This window comes from Tupaia chinensis, unplaced genomic scaffold (genome assembly GCF_000334495.1).
Source record: "Tupaia chinensis unplaced genomic scaffold, TupChi_1.0 Scaffold000180_1, whole genome shotgun sequence".
Lineage (NCBI taxonomy): Eukaryota > Metazoa > Chordata > Mammalia > Scandentia > Tupaiidae > Tupaia > Tupaia belangeri.
The window spans coordinates 2,767,315-2,785,667 of NW_006159655.1; the positions used below are offsets into that span (position 1 = coordinate 2,767,315).

The 18,353-nt window shown below is 37.1% G+C and overlaps 1 protein-coding gene and 1 pseudogene across 1 annotated transcript in view; both read right to left on the reverse strand.

Annotated features, from left to right (window-relative positions):
• The window catches only part of DLGAP1 (DLG associated protein 1), an 891,374-nt gene extending 876,161 nt beyond the window's left edge, over positions 1 to 15,213 (reverse strand). Inside the window, 1 exon segment of the mRNA XM_006146494.3 lies at positions 15,054 to 15,213. The gene's annotated coding sequence lies outside the window, so the exon portion shown is untranslated.
• LOC102484277 (pre-mRNA-splicing factor CWC22 homolog pseudogene) overlaps positions 1 to 18,353 on the reverse strand; it is a 35,237-nt pseudogene that overhangs the window by 2,260 nt on the left and 14,624 nt on the right.

The following is an 18,353-nucleotide window of genomic DNA, read 5'->3' on the forward strand; positions in this document are numbered from 1 at the left end:
CACAGAAGTTTTTTATTTCAAACTTTTATAGCTAAAATCAAATTATATTTTTGTGCTACAGTTTACATTGTTCCTTTCACAGTATATTTTCCTAGTTTTTGTTTTCTTCTCTTCTTGTCTCAGCATTTCCTTTTGCTTCCTTGTTTTTTTTCTGGTTATTTATTTATTTATCATTATTTCTTTTTCCTCTTCTAGCTTTTATTTTTATTCCCCTCACCCAACAAGAAAATACCTTTTCTGCTCCATAGCCATGAAAGAATAAAATTTCCTAATTTCATTTTTCTACAAGATAATTTACTATTGCCAAGCATCAAGATACAGCTGGAGAATGGTCTGAATGTATGTCATTTATTTACAAGGAATCTAAGTACACTACATACTGAGATCCACATTTTAAGTTAGTACATGATATATGTGGCATCTGAAGCCTTTTAAGAAAAGGACTAAGCAATAAGTGGGGTTGAAAAACACTGGGATATGTTGTGGAAATAAAAATAAAATAAAGAGATATTTCATACACACAAAGAGCTTGTACCGTAGCTTCTGCTTAATGAATTAGATATGCCAACTATTTAGTTTCAAAGCTGTTAGTACATAACAGGCAATGATTCTGTTTTTTCTAATTATTAGTGATATGTAAAACACTGCCATATTGGAGCCCATAGATACTATAGTGGTTAAGAACTGGACTGGACTCCCATGTGGCTGACTGTAGCTCAAGTGCTGGACCTGGCACCTTGACACTCATGCAGGACGTGTGTGTGTGCATGCCTAAAATCCCAAGAGGAAAATGGAAGAGAAAGGATTGTGGTGTGGTCATTCCCTCCAAGGACGTGATGTCTCACTTTCTGTTTGTCTCTCTTTCTCTCTGTTTCTCTGGCAAGAGCATGTGCCTTATACCCAAAATCTCTCTCTAAAAAAAAAAAAAAACACCATATTTTACTACATTTATTATTATTATTATTATTATTTAATTTGCTACACAGCATGTACACTCATCAGAGAGAGACAGAGAGAGAGAGAGGGAAAGTGAGAAAGGAAGCCACCAGGTTTGGGGACTTGAACCATTGTTGATCATGTGGGAGTCCAGTACCCCAACCACTATGCCACCTGCTGGCCCAACACCACCATATTTTAAAATGAGTTGAAAACTATGAAGTGCTGTATGGTTTTTAATCTCTGTCAAATTCCTTGAGTTAATAATGCATGTTGAGTAGTAACTACTCAGCACTGTTTTTAGAGTCCATTAAAATTTTTCAACCTCAACTCAAAAATCTCTTAGTATTTTGTTAAACTTTAAATTTATTTTCCATTGCGAAGGCAATTCCCTTAAAAATTAAAATCCTCATTTATTGAAAAAGTTTATGTTTTTATTTTTAAAGAGACTTAAAAGTTTGGTCAGGTGCACTTTTATCAGCTAGAATGTAAGGAGCATAACATTAGAAAATTTTTTGGCTATTTTGCTTACTGATTTATCTCCAGTATCCAGAAAAGTACAGAGCACATAGTATGTATTCCATAAAAATTTATTCTAGGAATAAATCAATCATAGAGTGTATCAGTAGATGGGAAATAAAAAATAAACATTTCATTATCAAATATAGCAATGGTTTATTAAGAGACACTGTGTAAGTATGTGATTATGTTTCTCTTTTAATGATTCATTTCTTAAATATTATTTGAGTGCTGATAATTTATCAGGAACTGAGATTTGGAGCAAGGATACCACAAATGGATCGATCATAGATAGTTCTCTATTACTTCACATTGCAAAAATAAAATGATGACTGTAATGATTGCCTAATGGGATAACAAACAGGGGCCAGCTCCCAGTGCAGCACTCAGGCTCTGCACAGAGGAGTCCAGACACAACCTGACCAACAGGGGTTCAATTTCCAGCCCTGGGAGCTTCATGGCTGGTGGGTGCACATGATCGGAATCCTGACAGGATGGAGAACTAAAGGAAAAATGATTATGGTATGATCAGGCCCTGCTGGGGAGGGGACAGTTTTCTCTCTCTCTAACATACACACACAGTTTTTAAAAAGCAGGTGGTAGGTAGGAAAGAAGTTGAATGAATAAAGCAGTAAATAAGCTTAGTATGTAGGGAGCTGTTTGTTTCTTAACCTATAGAGAAAGATAAAGATCAGATTCTACAAAGAAATAGGGAATTTACACTATGTAGTTATCTATGAATCATTTTATAGGTCACCAAGCACTATTCAGGACATTTAAAGGACCATTTATTATATCTAAATGACAATAGAATTTGAAAATATCTTATTTGTTTATATATTAAAAATTTTCTTGAGGGCCAGCAGATGGCATGGAGGTTAAAGCACTGAATCCAATATGACCAAATACACAGTTCAAGTCCTGGACTTGGCAGCTTGAAAATCACTCCAGGAGTGGGAACCAGCAGTTAGCGTAATGGCTATGTCGCTGGACTCCCACGTAGTCGACCGCGGTTCGTGTCCCGGACCCAGTGGCTTAAAACTCATGCCGGGCGCGTGTGCGTGCGTGCCCAGGAGCCCAAGAGGAGAATGGAGGAGAAGGGATTGCAGCGTGACCATCCCCCCTGGGGGGTGATTTCTCGCTTTCTGTCTCTGTGTCTCTCTCTGTCTGTCTGGCGAGGGCACGCGCCCTATAGCAAAAACCTCTCCAAAAAAAAAAATCACTCCAGGAGTGTGGGTATGTGTGTGTGCCCAATATCCCAAGGAGATTGGAGGAGAAGGGACTGCAGCATGGCTATCCACTCTAGGCGGTGATTTGTCACTTTCTCTCTCTCTCTCTTTCTCTCTCTTTCTCTGATGAGCACACATACTCTACAGCAAAACTAAAAAGAAAAATTTTCCTTGAAAATAACTTATTACATGTGCTTTACAATTTATATAGCACTGAGACTAGGTATGGGGACAAAATCTTCATTTATGACTGCAGATCAATTTTTTTGTCTTATAACACATATAAAGAAGGTATAGTTCAGTGATAAAGAGTCCTTACTTTGGACTCAGACAAAATGGGTTTTGACTCCATCCCCATAAATTACAGTTTTATCTACCTTATTAAATAACTTATTTATTTCTCATTGATATCTGAAAACTTTTTAACCATTTGTTAAAAATTTTTTAAATATTAATTTAAAAATAAGGTAAAAATATAATTCATACAGGCAAACTGATGACTCTTCAATTCTCTGTATTCTTGATCACATACGAGCTTACTCCAGTCTCAATTATATTATAAAATATACAAAATCTCAACTGACCTCATCAAAACCACTAAAATTATAGACTTTGTTATCCCTTGCTTAAAATTTCTCTAACACACTGGGGCCAGCAGGTGGCATGGTGGTTATGGTGCTGGACTCCCTCATGACCAACCACGGTTTGAGTTGCAGACCTGGCAGCTTGCTTTCTCACTTTCTCTCTCTCTGTGTATGCAAGCAAATAATAATAAATAATAATATATTATATTAATATAATAAATAATAATTACTAGTAATTAAATTATTCTTTTTAAAAAATGTCTCTGACACCAATGCCAATGAACTCTGAATATCCAAGACTCAATAATCCAACATGAATTTTTTTTTGGTTAGGTTTTTGCCATAGGGCATGTATGCCTGACAGAGTTGGTGGGGGAGGGGAGAGAAAAAGTGAGAAATCACCCCGGGGATGGTCATGCCACTAACCGTTCTCATCTATTCCTCCTGTCGGGATTTTGGGCACATACAGTTATTTTCAAGCTGCCAGACCCAGGATTTGAACCACATTTGGATATTGTTTTTCTTAAGGAAAAAAAATGCTAAAGCTTAAAAGGCCAAGAAAAGTGTTGTCTAAAAATCACAGTTACTAATCTGGTTTTCTGACAACTGAGTGCCCTTTTTCTCACATAGATTTCATGTTAGGTGAATTTTAAAAAGTGGAAGATTTGTACACTCACTTTATTCTTCCTTGCTTGACATGATGAATTTTTACTGTCAGATTTTTGACACTCCTAACTAGATCTCTTTTAGTAAACCTGCCAACAAATGCACTAAACATTTTGCCACTAGACAAAGTGGACTTCCACAAAGAATATAAAAGGAAAGTTCACTAGATCACAATCTTCCTCAAATCATACCACAGACAAGAACCTAAATGAGAGATTACATAAGAAATAAGTCTTTTAGGGGGACCAGCAGTTGACGCAATGGCTATGTCGCTGGACTACCATGTGGTCGACTGCGGTTTGAGTCCTGGACCCAGTGGCTTAACTCACGCTAACCGCGTGAGCGTGCATGCCCAAGACCCCAAGAAGAGAATGGAGGAGAAGAGATTGTGGCATTGTCATCCCCCGGGGGGGATGATTTCTCACTTTCTGTCTCTCTCTCTCTGTCTTTCTGGTGAGAGCACGTGCCCTATAGCAAAAACCTCTCCAAAAAACAAATAAACAAAAACAAGTGAGTCTTTTAGAGAGCCTCTAAAATGTTTAAGATAAAGTTTTTATACTATTTAAGTTAAGGGGCCCTTAAGTATTTAAAAAAATATAATCTAGTTCATTTGTGACCCATATGGAATTATACACTCTTTTTTATCAATTTATATCTAGAATTATGAATTACCACCATTATACATTAACTTTAAGAATAAATGTATATAAGTAAAATATGCACAAGAGGAAAATGTATATAAAATAGAATAAAAATTTTAAATAGAAAGATAGATTAGGTGTCAGTAATTTATTATGCTTTTTTTATGATGAAGAAGTGTGTATTTAGAATTAGCCAGCTGGACTCAGTTTAGATGATCCCATTTTGTTGACAATATCCAAAGCATCATAATCTGGAGCCAGTCGCACATATGCCTTCTTCTCTCTGTCAAGCCTGATTAGCGTTGATCTTGGCTACATCAGTATCACAGAGCTTCTTCACAGCCTGTTTAATTTGGTGCTCATTGGCCTTGACATCCACAATGTACACAAGAGTGTTGTTGTCTTGTCTTCTTCATGGCAGACTCGGTGGTCAGGGGGAACTTGATGATGGCATAGTGGCCAAGCTTGTTTCTCCTGAGGGTGCTATAATATGCATTTTGAGAAATAAAAATTATCTTAGGTTAGGGGCCAGCCCATGGTATGGTGGTTAAGGTGGCTGGATCCCACAGGGCCAACTGCACAATTAGTCTCAGACTTGGTAGACTGAAAAACATACCAGGTATATTTGCATATGTGCCCAAAATCCTGAAAGGAGGGAGAAGTAGAGAAGGGATTGCGGTGTGACCATTCCTCTAGAAGGTGCTTTCTCATTATTCCTCTCTGTCTCTGTTTCTTTCTAAAGTGAGCACATGTATCTGCTGGTAAAATTTTAAAAAATGAAAATAAAAATAAATTACTCAATAAGTTTAAAAATTCTTAAGCACTAAGACACTTTTGCCTGTGAAAGCTTTCCAACACATTTTTTTTTTGAGAGATTTTCATTGTAGGGCGCGTGCGCTCGCCAGACAGACAGAGAGAGACATAGAGACAGAAAGCGAGAAATCACCCCCGAGGGGGGATGGTCACGCCGCAATCCCTTCTCCTCCATTCTCCTCTCGGGATCTTGGGCACGCACTCACACGCGCCCGGCGTGAGTTTTAAGCCACCGGGTCCGGGACACGAACCGCGGTCGACTATGTGGGAGTCCAGCGACATAGCCATTATGCTAACTGCTGGTTCCCTCCAACACATTTTTTAAAAATCAATAAAACAAGACAAATGAACTATCAACAACACTGTACTAATCAATAGCAAAAATGACTTAAATATTGAACAACCTAAAGGGCATAATGTTTAAACTTAAATTTTCATTAATTATCAATACTAATAACACATATTTAGTCTCCTGCATAACTTTGAAGAGATAATACAATTTTTCTTCCCAGGAATCATCCTTGGGTACGCTAAAAAGTAGACTCAGCTCTGAAGTTTCTCCTTATGCTTTTGCTTTTCTCTTCTACAGACTTGCGCCTTCTCTCCCTCTGCCCTTTGCAAGAAGCAAAAAAACAAAAAGCAAACAAACAAACTCACTCACAAAAAACCTTGAACTCAATGCTGCTTGCATTCTATGGTATGCAAGGAGATTATTTTGTATTAGATTTGTTATTATGTTTTTTTTTTTTTGAGAGGTCTTCGCTATAGGGCACGTGCGCTCACCAGAAAGACAGAGAAAGAGATACAGAAAGCGAGAAATCACCCCCCAGGGGGGATGGCCATGCTGCAATCCCTTTTCCCTTCATTCTTTTCTTGGTATTAGTGTGAGTTTAAATCACTGGGTCCAGGACTCGAACCATGGTCAACTACCTGGGAGTCCAGCAACATAACCACTATGCCAACTGCTGGTCCCATTCATTCATTCATTCATTCATTTATTTATTTATTTATTTATTTATTTATTTATTTAGAGAGTCTTTTTGCTATAGAGTGCGTATGCTTGCCAGAAAGACAGAGAGAGACATAGAGACAGAAAGCGAGAAATCATCCCCCAGGGGAGATGGTCACGCCACAATCCCTTCTCCTCCATTCTCCTCTCGGGTTCTTGGGCACGCACACACACGCGCCCGGCGTGAGTTTAAGCCACCGGGTCCAGGACCCAAATCGTGGTAGACTACATGGGAGTCCAGTGACATAGCAATTCCACTAACTGCTGGTCCCCCAATTATTTATATTTTCAAACTATAAAATATTATTTTCAAGAGTATAAACAGATGTTTGAATAAATAGTCTCAAGGATCTTGTATTTCAAAAAACAAGGGGAGCAATGGGACCAGCAGTTAGCATAATGGCTATGTTGCCCATGTAGCTGACTGCAGTTTGAGTCCCGGGCCCGGAGGCTTAAACTCATGCCGGGCACATGTGTGTGCGTGCCCAAGATCCCAAGAGGAGAATGGAGGAGAGGGGATTGTGGCGTGGCCATCCCTTCTGAGGTGTGATTTCTCACTTTCTGTCTCTCTGTCTCTCTCTGTCTGTCTGGCGAACGCACGCGCCATATAGAAAAAAAAAATCTCAAAAAATAAATGGGGGGAACAGCAGGTGGCATAATGGTTATATTATTGGATTCTCACATAGTTGACTGTGGTTCCAGTCCCAGACCCAGTGGTTTAAAACACACAGTGGGTACATGTGTGTCTAAGAGGTCTTCTAGACAACAACAACAACAAATATATATATATAGGAACTAAACAATACCATCGATCAAATGAACTTGACAGACATCTACAGAATTTTCCACCCTAAAACCATAAAATATACATGTTCCTCACTCCCAAATGGAACTTTTTCAAAGATTGACCATATGGAAGGGTACAAATCAAGCCTCTATAGATTCAAAGGAATAGAAACTATATCCAGCATCTTCTCTGATCAATTAGGAATTAAACTTGATATTAATTTCAGGAAAAATCCTCAAAAATACATAACACATGAAAATTAAAACCTACTCCTGAATGATTTCTCTATTATCAAATAAGTTAAGACAAAAATCAAAGGATTTAAAGAAACAAATGATAATGAGTACACAAGTTTCCATAATCTATGGGACACCACATAAGAGGGAAATTCACAGCAATCAGTGAGCATAAGAAAAAGATGGAAAGGTGGCAAATATACAACTCAATATCAAGCCTCAGGGAATTGAAAAAACAACAACAACAAAATTCAAAAATACCAGGTGAAAAGGAATAATAAAAATTTGAGTAGAAATAAATGAAATAGAAAATAAACAAATTCTACAGAAAATAAATAAAAGCAAAAGCTGGTTCTTTCATAGGAGTAACAAGATTGACACACCAATAGCTAGACAGATTAAGAAGTAAAAAAGGAGCCAGACTAATCAAATTCACAATGGGACAGGCAATATTCCAACAGACACAACAGAAATACAAAACATCATTAGAGGATACTATACGCGACTAGACTCCAACAAGCAAGAGAACACGGAAGAGATGGACAAATTCCTGGATGCATAGAATCTACCAGGATTGACTCAGGAGGACATAGAAGTCTGAGTAGACCCATAAGAAACAATGAGATTGAATCAGTAATAAATAACCTCCCAACAAAGAAAGCCCAGGTCATGATGGCTTCACTTCTGAATTCTGCCAAGCTTTTAAGAGTTAAACTCCATTCTACTCAAACTATTTCTAAAGATCCAAAAGGAAGAAATTCTCTCAAACTCATTTTCTGAAGCTTCCATAATCCTCAAAACAGATAAAGACATGACAAAAAAGGGGAAAACTATACAGACAAATATCTCTAATGAATATAGATGCAAAAATTCTTAACAAGATCCTTCAAATCATATCCAGCAATATATAAAAAATATCATTCAACATAACCAGGTAGGCTTTATTCCAGGGATGTAAGGGTGGTTCAACATATGCAAAACCTTAAACGTAATATACCATATTAACAGAAAGAAGATAAAAACCACATGACCATTTAAATTGACATAGAAAAAGCATTTGAGAGAACACTACATCACTTCTTGATTAAGACTCTTAGCAAAATCAACACAGAAGGGTCATCTCTCAACACCAAAAATGCCATATATGAAAAATCTATACCTAACACTATACTGAAAATCTGGTCTTAGACAAGACTCTCCACTTTCTCCACTCCTTTTCAATGTAGTGCTGTAGTGATGGAAGTCTTAACAATGCAATCAGAAAAGAGTATAATACAAAAGGCATTCAAATTGGCAAAAAGAGTTGAAAATATCTTTATTTGCAGATGACATGATGGTCTACGTAGAAGATCCAAGGATACGCGTGAAAAAATTTCTCAAAGTAATAAAGGAATACAGTAATGTGGTAGGATACAAAAATCAGCATCCAAAAATCAATAGCATTTCTATATATGAACAACAAGCTGACTAAAGTAGAATTGAAAAAAGTTATCTCTTTTACTATAGCCACAAAATGTATAAGATACCTAGAGGTAAACCTAACCAAGGAAATCAAAGACCTTAACAAGGAAAACTATGAAAATCTTTTAAAAAGATTTTGAAAATGACACAAAAAGTGAAAGGACATCCCATGTTCCTGGATTGGAAGAATCAGTATAATCAAACTGGCAATTCTACCCAAATTAATCTACATATTTAACACAATTCCAATAAAATGACCAGAGACATTCTTCACAGATCTAGAAAACATAAACAAAGAATTTTTCTGGAGTCATAAAAGATCCCATATTACCAATGCAATCCTGCACAAGAGGAGTGGAGTGGGAAGCATCTCATTCCCTGACCCCAAAATATATTACAGAGCTGTGATCATCCAAACAGCATGGTATTGGCACAAAAACAGACAGGTGGACTAATAGAATAGATTAGAGTCCCCAGAAATAAATCCCAAAACATACCACCTACTGATTTTTTACAAAGGATACCAGTCAATCCATTGGGAAAAGGAAAACCTCTTTAGCAAACAGTGCTGGAAAAACTGGGTATCTACCTACAGAAAGATGAAAATGGATCTCCATCTTTCACCATTAGCAAAAATAAACTCAAAATGGATCAGAGATCTAAACTAAGACCTCAAACTATAAAACTACTACTGGAAAACACTGGGAAAATTCTAGGAGACTTTGGGGTAGTCAAAGACTTCTTAAATAAGACTCTCAATGCACAGGCAATAATCCTCAAAATAGATAAGTGGGATGACATCAGATTAAGATGTTTCTGCACAGCAAAAAACAGTAATTAGTGTGACTCAACAACACTTGGAATGGGAGAATATTTTTATAAACTATGTCTCAGAAAAGGGACCAATAACCAGAATACACATGGAAATAAACATATTACCCTCAAAAAAATTATTAACCAAGTTAAAAGATGGGAAAATTAGCTGAATAAAACCTCTCTAAGGAAGACACATGAACAGCCAAAATGCATATGAAAAAATACTCAACATCCCTCATCATAAGGGAGATGCAGATTAAAACCACAATGAGATACCACCTAACTCCAGTAAGAATGGCTAAGATAAAATAATAACAATAATAATAATAAGTTCTGATGAGGTGAGGTGAAAGGGAACTCTCCTACACTTGTTGGGAATGTACATTGGCCTAGTCACTGAAGAAAACAATATGGAGGTTTCTCAAAGACTTACAAATAGAACTAACATATGATCCAGCAATCTCACTCCTGTGTATCTACCTAAAGGAAAGGAGAATGCTCAGTCAGAAAAGTGTTTGCACTTGTATATTTATTGCAGCCTTATTCACAATCGCTAAGACATGGAACCAACCCAAATGTCCATGAACAGATTAATGGATTGAAAAAGTGTGGCACATAAACTCCATAGAATACTCCACGGAATAAAATTAAAAACAAGACCCTGGAATTTGATAGAAAATGGATGAATATGGAAGATTTATTGCTGAGTGAAGTGAGTCAGGCTATGAAAGAGAGATACTGTATATCTCCAATGAACATATACTGACTGTCCTCATTCTACGGTAGAAAAGAAAAAATTGGAGAATATAAAAGCAATGAAAATATTTATGGACACTGGAGAAAGTGTGGAAGGAGGGTGGGAGACGGGAAGAGTGTAGAGAAGGAAATTGAGAAAAAAAGAGAGGAAAGACGTTTGTGGGAAACAGAAATGGTTTATTACCTGTCGATAACATATATAGTATTATCTATCCGCAACTGGACTGGTCTGAGGTGTATTTCAAGTTGGGTAAATTCTCTTTACAGGTTAAATGATGTATAGTGATTGAATGTATAAAAAATAACAATAATAAAAAAGAATGTATGAAAAAATAACAATAATAAAAAAGAATGTATTCAAGAAGAATAGTTCCTATAATAACTGTAGTTGCTAACATTGAAGTAGACTTCTGTTTTGAACTCCTGTCTGTCTATATTGGAAACTTGCTTTCTACTTTTGCCTAGAGTAAACAGAGTGCTTAACATAACTACTGTCTTTGCTAAATAACCCAAAACTCCCTGTCCTAAGATGTTCCTTAGTGATATAATTGCCAGACCTCTTGGCCTGAGCCATAAAGACCATTTAGATTCCATTGTGTTTAGGTAGGGATGGAACATACCCTTAGGGAAGATTAATCTGCTTGTTCTGCTTCTGTAATGTGCTTTAGCTTTTACATTATAAAACCTTACCCTCAATTGGTCCAAGCCCACTGCACCTTGTCCTTGTAATTCTCACCTCATCCTGGGAAAGATTGTGAATTTTTGGCTTATATAAGCTCCCTTCTCCTTTCACACAGGACTGCAGGGCTGCAAGAGATTTGAGAAACATGAGTCCCACCCCATCCCACCCCCAAGCCTCTGGCTTAATCAATAAACACCAATAAATTTGACTTTGTCTCTCGAGGTCCTCTTATTTCTGACTGATTAGACTATAACAACATGAATTTGGTACTTCCATGTCATGCACCATGCATAATAATGATTTAATGCATTAATCACAATAATTCTGGTAGTCTACTGTTTCAAAGAAAAGAATGTTTATAAAAGTTAATTAATTTATCTAATAGTAAAGTACTAGAATGTGACAGATTTGAGATGATAAAATCAAAATATCAATGATATTTAGGAACACAATGTGTGCCAGATATGAAAACCAAAAATTTACTCTTGAAGAATGGAGTAATGTCTTCACAACTACGTTGGCTGTGTGAGATTAAGGATGTGGACAGAAGTCTGATTGCTTTTTCTTATTTTTTTAAATCCATTTTTAAAAGGAGAAACTGGTCTATGGAAATCTAAGGATTTTAATGTGGTAGACCAGCATGCTGCTTTTTTGAGCATCTCTTTACTAAATGACACTCTTGTGTTGAGATCAATAGTCTTATGTGTCTCAGTTCCCTTCAAGAATTTAGCACCCTTGAAGAGGGCCCAAAATGCTTGAGTGGTCAGCTCTTATTTTATGTTTACTGGATGGGCCTGTTATTAATTATTGTGCTTGGGAGTCCCTATAGGGCCACTATAAGTCCTAAGAGGAAGAAATCTTCCTCCCTTCCAGATACTCCCAGTATGGCTCCCAGTAGCTTAGGGTACCTACCTGGAAGGGGGGGAGCAAGTGCCCTTTATCTTGGGAGCTGAGGGCTCATTCTCTCATTTGCCTATCAATAAGACAGTTCAGTTTCTCCAGTGCAAAGGAATAGTAGCCAATTGAAGCAGTTTTAAGAAGGCAAAAGAGGAAGACCTTTTAGAATGCTCCTTCCCACCCCTTTTTAAATAATTAATGCACTTTCATACATTTGGTTTCCTAACTACTCACTCAAAGGGGAACAAAACACTACACCTTACTCAGAGAGAGCAAACCACTTACCCAACCCTTGAAGGAGAGCAAACTGCCACCCCTTGCTTGGGGGGAAGCAAACCACCACTCCTGGCTTGGAGGGGAGTAAATCACTGCCACTCACTGGAGGAGAGTAAACCTGGGTCACCCAAAACAGACAAACAAACAAAAGACAGACCAACAAGTAACACCAGCTTAGAAATAAACCAGACTGTTGACTAAATTTTGGGAGGTCTGGGTCAGAGGACTTACAGAATATCTCCCCAGGAGAGGCTCAGAGCCAGAGAGGGTACAAAGGGCCCACTGCTGGTACCAGACACCAGGTTCGAAGTGACCCCTTAGAAGATCTCTGGTTTATCTCTGGTCCCTTCATGGTCACCATCTTGTCGATGGAAAATAACCAAATCTAAAAAATTAATAATTAATGTGGTTTATATCCAAGCAGAATATGAGTGACCTAGGCCTGGAGGGGAGGCAAACATGCCTTTCTCGGGGTGATCAGGTACCAGGGTTCCTTTTATGTGATTTTTAAGAGTGACAGACAAAATTAGTGAAGAGATTTCCACTGATCTGGCTCAAAAAGGTGGGACATGTCGAAGCAGGAGTTTGTAGGTTATAGGTAGGTTCTACAATCTTTTGGGTACTAATCAGAAGGGACGATCTGTGTCTTAAGAAGAAATTCATAAAAGAAATGCTTAATTTACCTATCAAGAAAAGGGAAGTTCTGTGTTTTGAGAAGAGATAAGCAAATAAATATACTGTAATTACTTGAGCATACATTTCAAAGATACTATGCCAGGGACAAGATGTAGGGAGAATCCTGTTAATGGGAAAAAAAAAATGGTCTTTTAATGTTTTTACGTGTAATTCCCCCTAGGCTCTCTGGAAAGGACTTTGGAAAAATAGGAAAAAAAATCAGAGTTCTGTCCACAAGGAAATTCACATAGTAGGAAAGTTTACAGATGAGAGATTGAGGTATTCATAGAGCAAATGCTATTAAGAGCAAGGTCACTGGTGAGCTTACAAAGGCCCTTCTATTAATAAATAGCTGTATAAATCATTCACCATGGTAATCATTTATTACATGTCAGATTCAGTATTAACTACTCTTTATAATTAGCTTCTTTAATTTTCACAACCACCCCAGGAGTCATGGACAAAACGCTTCAGAGTCAAGATTCAAACTAGAGAAGCCTGTCTGTCCCCACAGCCCACACTCTCAGCCACCAGGGGCATTTACACACCGTCTATTTTCCTGGTTTCCAGTTACCAGGCTTTACTCACTAGGGAACCTTTCCTATGTCATCCATGAAATTCTTCAAAAGCTATTACACATTGTGGGTGAATGTGCATTTCTTTTATTATTTATTTATTTAGAGTTGTGTGTTTGTGTGTGTGTGTGTGTGTGTGTGTGTGTGTGGTGTTTCACAAAGAATCTCACTGTCATTATTCTACTTCAGACATCCAAATTGCTGGAATTATAGGTGCATGCTACCAAATCTAGCTTTTTAGGGTGGGGGATTATTAGGACCAGGACCTCTCTGTAAATATGCATTTCAAGAGATACAGTTCTCCAACTATATATTCAACAACTTTCTCATTTATGTCTGAGAGGTACTAACTCACTCTTGAATCTCAGGTCTTTGAGATGCATAACTATTTGACCATTTGAGAAGGGAAACTTTTTAATGATCTTTATTTCTTAACATCCATCCACCTAAGATAAATTCACATCATAGCCCAAGCCTCTATTTTCATCTCTTAACTTGTGTTCTATTGAAAGGCATTGGAATGTACTTCTAAGAGATGCAAAGTCACCTTCACTTCTCTTCATCTTCCCCAAGGACTCCTTTAGTAACTACTCCTATTCTGCCATCTGACAGAACCCTACTATCTTTTCCATGCCCAAATTCTGTTTTGCTAATTAACTTTGACCTGAGGGACTGGCAATTTAGCATATTAAAACAGAAAATTTTGAAGTTAAGCAAAAGACAGGAAGAAGTTAACATATGACTAGAAGTATGTAAGAATATGTAAGGGAAGCTCACAGTTAGGGAAAGATTTGCATATAGATAATCATAATAGGTACATTTCATCATAAACCAATTTCAAAGAGGTGCTTCTGTTTTACAGTTATTGATTTTATAACAGTAGAAACAACAGACTGTAACAATTATAGCTTTCATAAAACCATATTGCAGTTATATTCTAAAAGAAAAATGCTCATCATGCTGTTCCACTTGCACTACATGTTAACTCCCTATACATTAAACAAGTAAGAACAAAAAAATCTTCAAATACATCAGCATATGCTTAGCTAATAGTAAAACAATGTACCAATGCCTTTTTTTAAAAGAGGTTTTTGCTATAGGACACGTGCGCTCTCCAGACAGACAGAGACAGAGAGACAGAAAGCGAGAAATCACCCCCCAGGGGGGGATGGCCATGCCGCAATCCCTTCTCTTCCATTCTCCTCTCGGGATCTTGGGCACGCATGCACATGCGCCCGGCGTGATTTTTAAGCCACCGGGTCCAGGACACGACCCGCAGTTGAACACATGGGAGTCCAGCAACATAGCCATTATGCTAACTGCTGGTCCCAACCAATGCCTTTTTGATAGTCTATTCCACCACCTTCACACCCCACAACTCTGTGTATGTTTAGTTAATATAGCTTTCCAAATTAAAATAAGTCAGCAATATTTAAGAACAGGTTGTGATATCAATTATTATCTGCAAACAGTAAATATATTTTTAAACACTTACCCAGCCTTAGAGAGACAAACGTAGTGTGCTCCACAACATTCCCATTAATCTGGGATTGTATCTAAGCAATCTGGATGTAGGCTGGCCGTTGTGAGGAAGTGTCCCAAGAAAAAGATCTATGTAGTAATCACTTGAAGGGGCTCAAGAACACCACTGACAATGTGCTGAAATACAGAAGGGGACAAAACAGAAATGCAAATCTGTTTAACAAAACTTCATGGTTACTTTTTCAGTATTACTTACATATGCTAAACCGCATGAATGGAAGTCTTAGTCCTATCTTTTCACTAATAATTCAAACACAAGCTAAGCTAGTTGTAAAGACTGTGGGCTTTGTCAATTGAAAATGGATAAAAAGTGTATTATAAAATTAAGAAAGAAATGAGTGTGAGCTCAGGTTTAGACAATCAGGCTTGACGGGACAGTTTGACCACCCATCCTACTTCTTTGGACAACTTTAGGGGCTCACTGCAGAGATTACAAAAAGAAATAAGTTAACACAGTTAATATAAGTAAAGTGCTTTTTTACAGTGCTCAATAAAAATCAATTATTTTAGGGACCGACAGTTGGCATAATGGCTATGTCACTGGACTCCCATGTAGTTGACGGTGGTTCAGGTCCCGGACCCAGTGGCTTAAACTCATGCCGGGCGCATGTACGTGTGTGCCCAAGATCTTGAGAGGAGAGTGGAGAAGAAGGGATTGTGGTGTGGCCATCGCCCCTGGGGGTGATTTCTCACTTTTTTTCTCTCTGTCTGTCTTTCTGGCAAGCACACACACCCTAGAGCAAAAACCTTTAAAAAAAATCAATTATTTTATATTGTCTTTAATTTTTTTTTCTTGTGTGTGTGTGTGTTCTTCATTAAAATTTATGATGGGAAATAAAGAGATAGCCCATTATTGAGCACACAATATAAAGCCTTTGATAAATGCTAATCTCACTAAACCCTCAGATGAGATGTTATCATTTCTCCTTTACAAATAAGAAAATTGAAAAATAGAGAATAGGGAATTGGACAATCAAACAACAAGAAAACATGGAGTTGAACTTAAGCCGTATCTGCCTGATTTTCAAAGTCCATGCTGCCTCTGGCCTCTTTTGTATTTGAGGAAAATACAGTAAATTTTAGATTCAGTTGATTAATTTCCACCAAAATGCCCTGCTGTAATAGAATTACATTGTTGACCTCAGATAAGGCACTGAAAACTAACATATACAGGAAACTCAAGTGATTTAAACCCCACCCCCCAAAAACATGATCAACCCAATTAAAAGATGGGCAAATGTGCTAAACAGACAACTCTCTAAGGAAGACATATGAATGGTCAAAAAGCATGTAAAAAACATGCTAGACATTCCTATTATAAGAGAAATGCAAATCGAAACCACAAGGAGATACCACCTATGCCCACTTAGAATGGTTAAAATTATAAAAATAATAGATGCTGGAGAGACTGTGGAGAAAAGGGAACTCTCCTACACTGCTGGTGGGAATGTAAATTAGTATAGCCACTGTGGAGAACAATATGGAGGTTCCCAAAGACCTACAAATAGAACTATCATATGATCCAGCAATTCCACTCCTGGGTATCTATCCAAAGGATAGGAAAACACTCAGTTGGAAAAGTACTTGCACATCCATGTTTATTGTGCATTTCAATTGCTAAGATATGGAACCAACCCAAATGTTCACAGACAGATGAATGGGCTGAAAAAGTATGGTATATATACACAATGAAATACTACTTAGCTAAAAAACAATGAGACACTGGCATTTGATAAATAATGGACAAATATGAAAGATTTGCTGCTTAGTGAAGCAAGACAGACTATGAAAGAGAGAAATTTTATGTCCCCCTTAATGTACACCAAATGTCCACACTCAATGGCAGAAACTGAAAGATTGGAAGATACGAAAGTGGGGAGAACAATTGAGGATAATAGAAACAGTGTAGGAGGATGGGGGAAGATGAGAGGAAGGGAATCAAGGGGGAAAGAAAGAAGCAAAACACTTAAGGGTCACGAAAATAGAAAATTATCTATTGATGATAACACGTATGACAATATCGTTAACTGGACTAATATACAGTATACTCATGCTGGTAAAATTCATTTTGCAAGCCGTAATGACACACAGTGATTAAATGTATAAAAAAAGAAAATTATGAAAATATAGGATTGCTTCTGTAGACCAACTAAGCATTTTCATCAAGAGAAATGAATGAATTTAAATAAACAAATTAATTTCTAGATAGATGCATGAATACATACATATAGGAAAAAATAAAGATGAAAGAAATTAATTAGAGAATCAGAAAATAGTGACTCAATAAATCAATAACCTGGGTCTTTGAAAAATTTAACAAAATAAACAAATCACTGGTAAATTTGAGCAGGAAAAAAAGAGAGAAAAGACAAAACTCTACAAAAAAGAAAACTGATAGGCGAGATTAACCCTGCAAGGAAACAAAGGTAAAATGAAATAAAAATCATAAGGGACTACTCTACAGACATCTATGTATAAAAGCTTGAAAATTTAGACAAAAGACACATACTACCACAAATTCATCTTATTAGAGATAGAAAGTTTAAAGAGATCAATTCCCACAAAAGAAATAGAGAAAGCTATTAAGGAAAAATCCCATTAAAAACTACCAGCCCCCAGTCGTGTCATAGTCAGAATCTATAAAACATTCAAAGACCAAATATTCTCAACACTCTATAAATTATAAATCAGAGAAAATGTTTCTTTTTATTAAACCAGTATAGTGCTGATATGTAACCTCTAAAAACTTTGTTTTAAAATAAATCTATAGACCAATATTATCTATGAATGTAAACACAAAATTATTATGATGGCTTAGCCTTGGTGGTAGAGGCCACAGTGTCCTGTTTCTTTTTTCTTTTTTTTTTTTCCCCAAGCCAAACTGTATCCAGCTTTATTAAAGATACTTTTCATGAACAATCATGGTATTTTAGGCAGGGCATGGGCAGACAATCGTTAACAGTACACAACAATTTTCAAACTCCCTTCTTCAATGGACTACCAAAATCAGAAAGTCACTAAAAAACCCAGTGAAGTCTTCATCTGATGCTCTCAACAGGGAAAGTTTAGAATGAGGGTTGACATTTCACATTTAGCATGTTGTTTAACAACTTTTCACAAGCCGACCCTGACTTTCGGGAAATGAAAATGGTAGAATATCAACCTGAAGATCCAACAATACAGAAAAGGAGCTGCTGCTCTTGTGAAGGATGCCATTTCAATGTCATTGGAAAGTCCGGATTGCCTGACACAC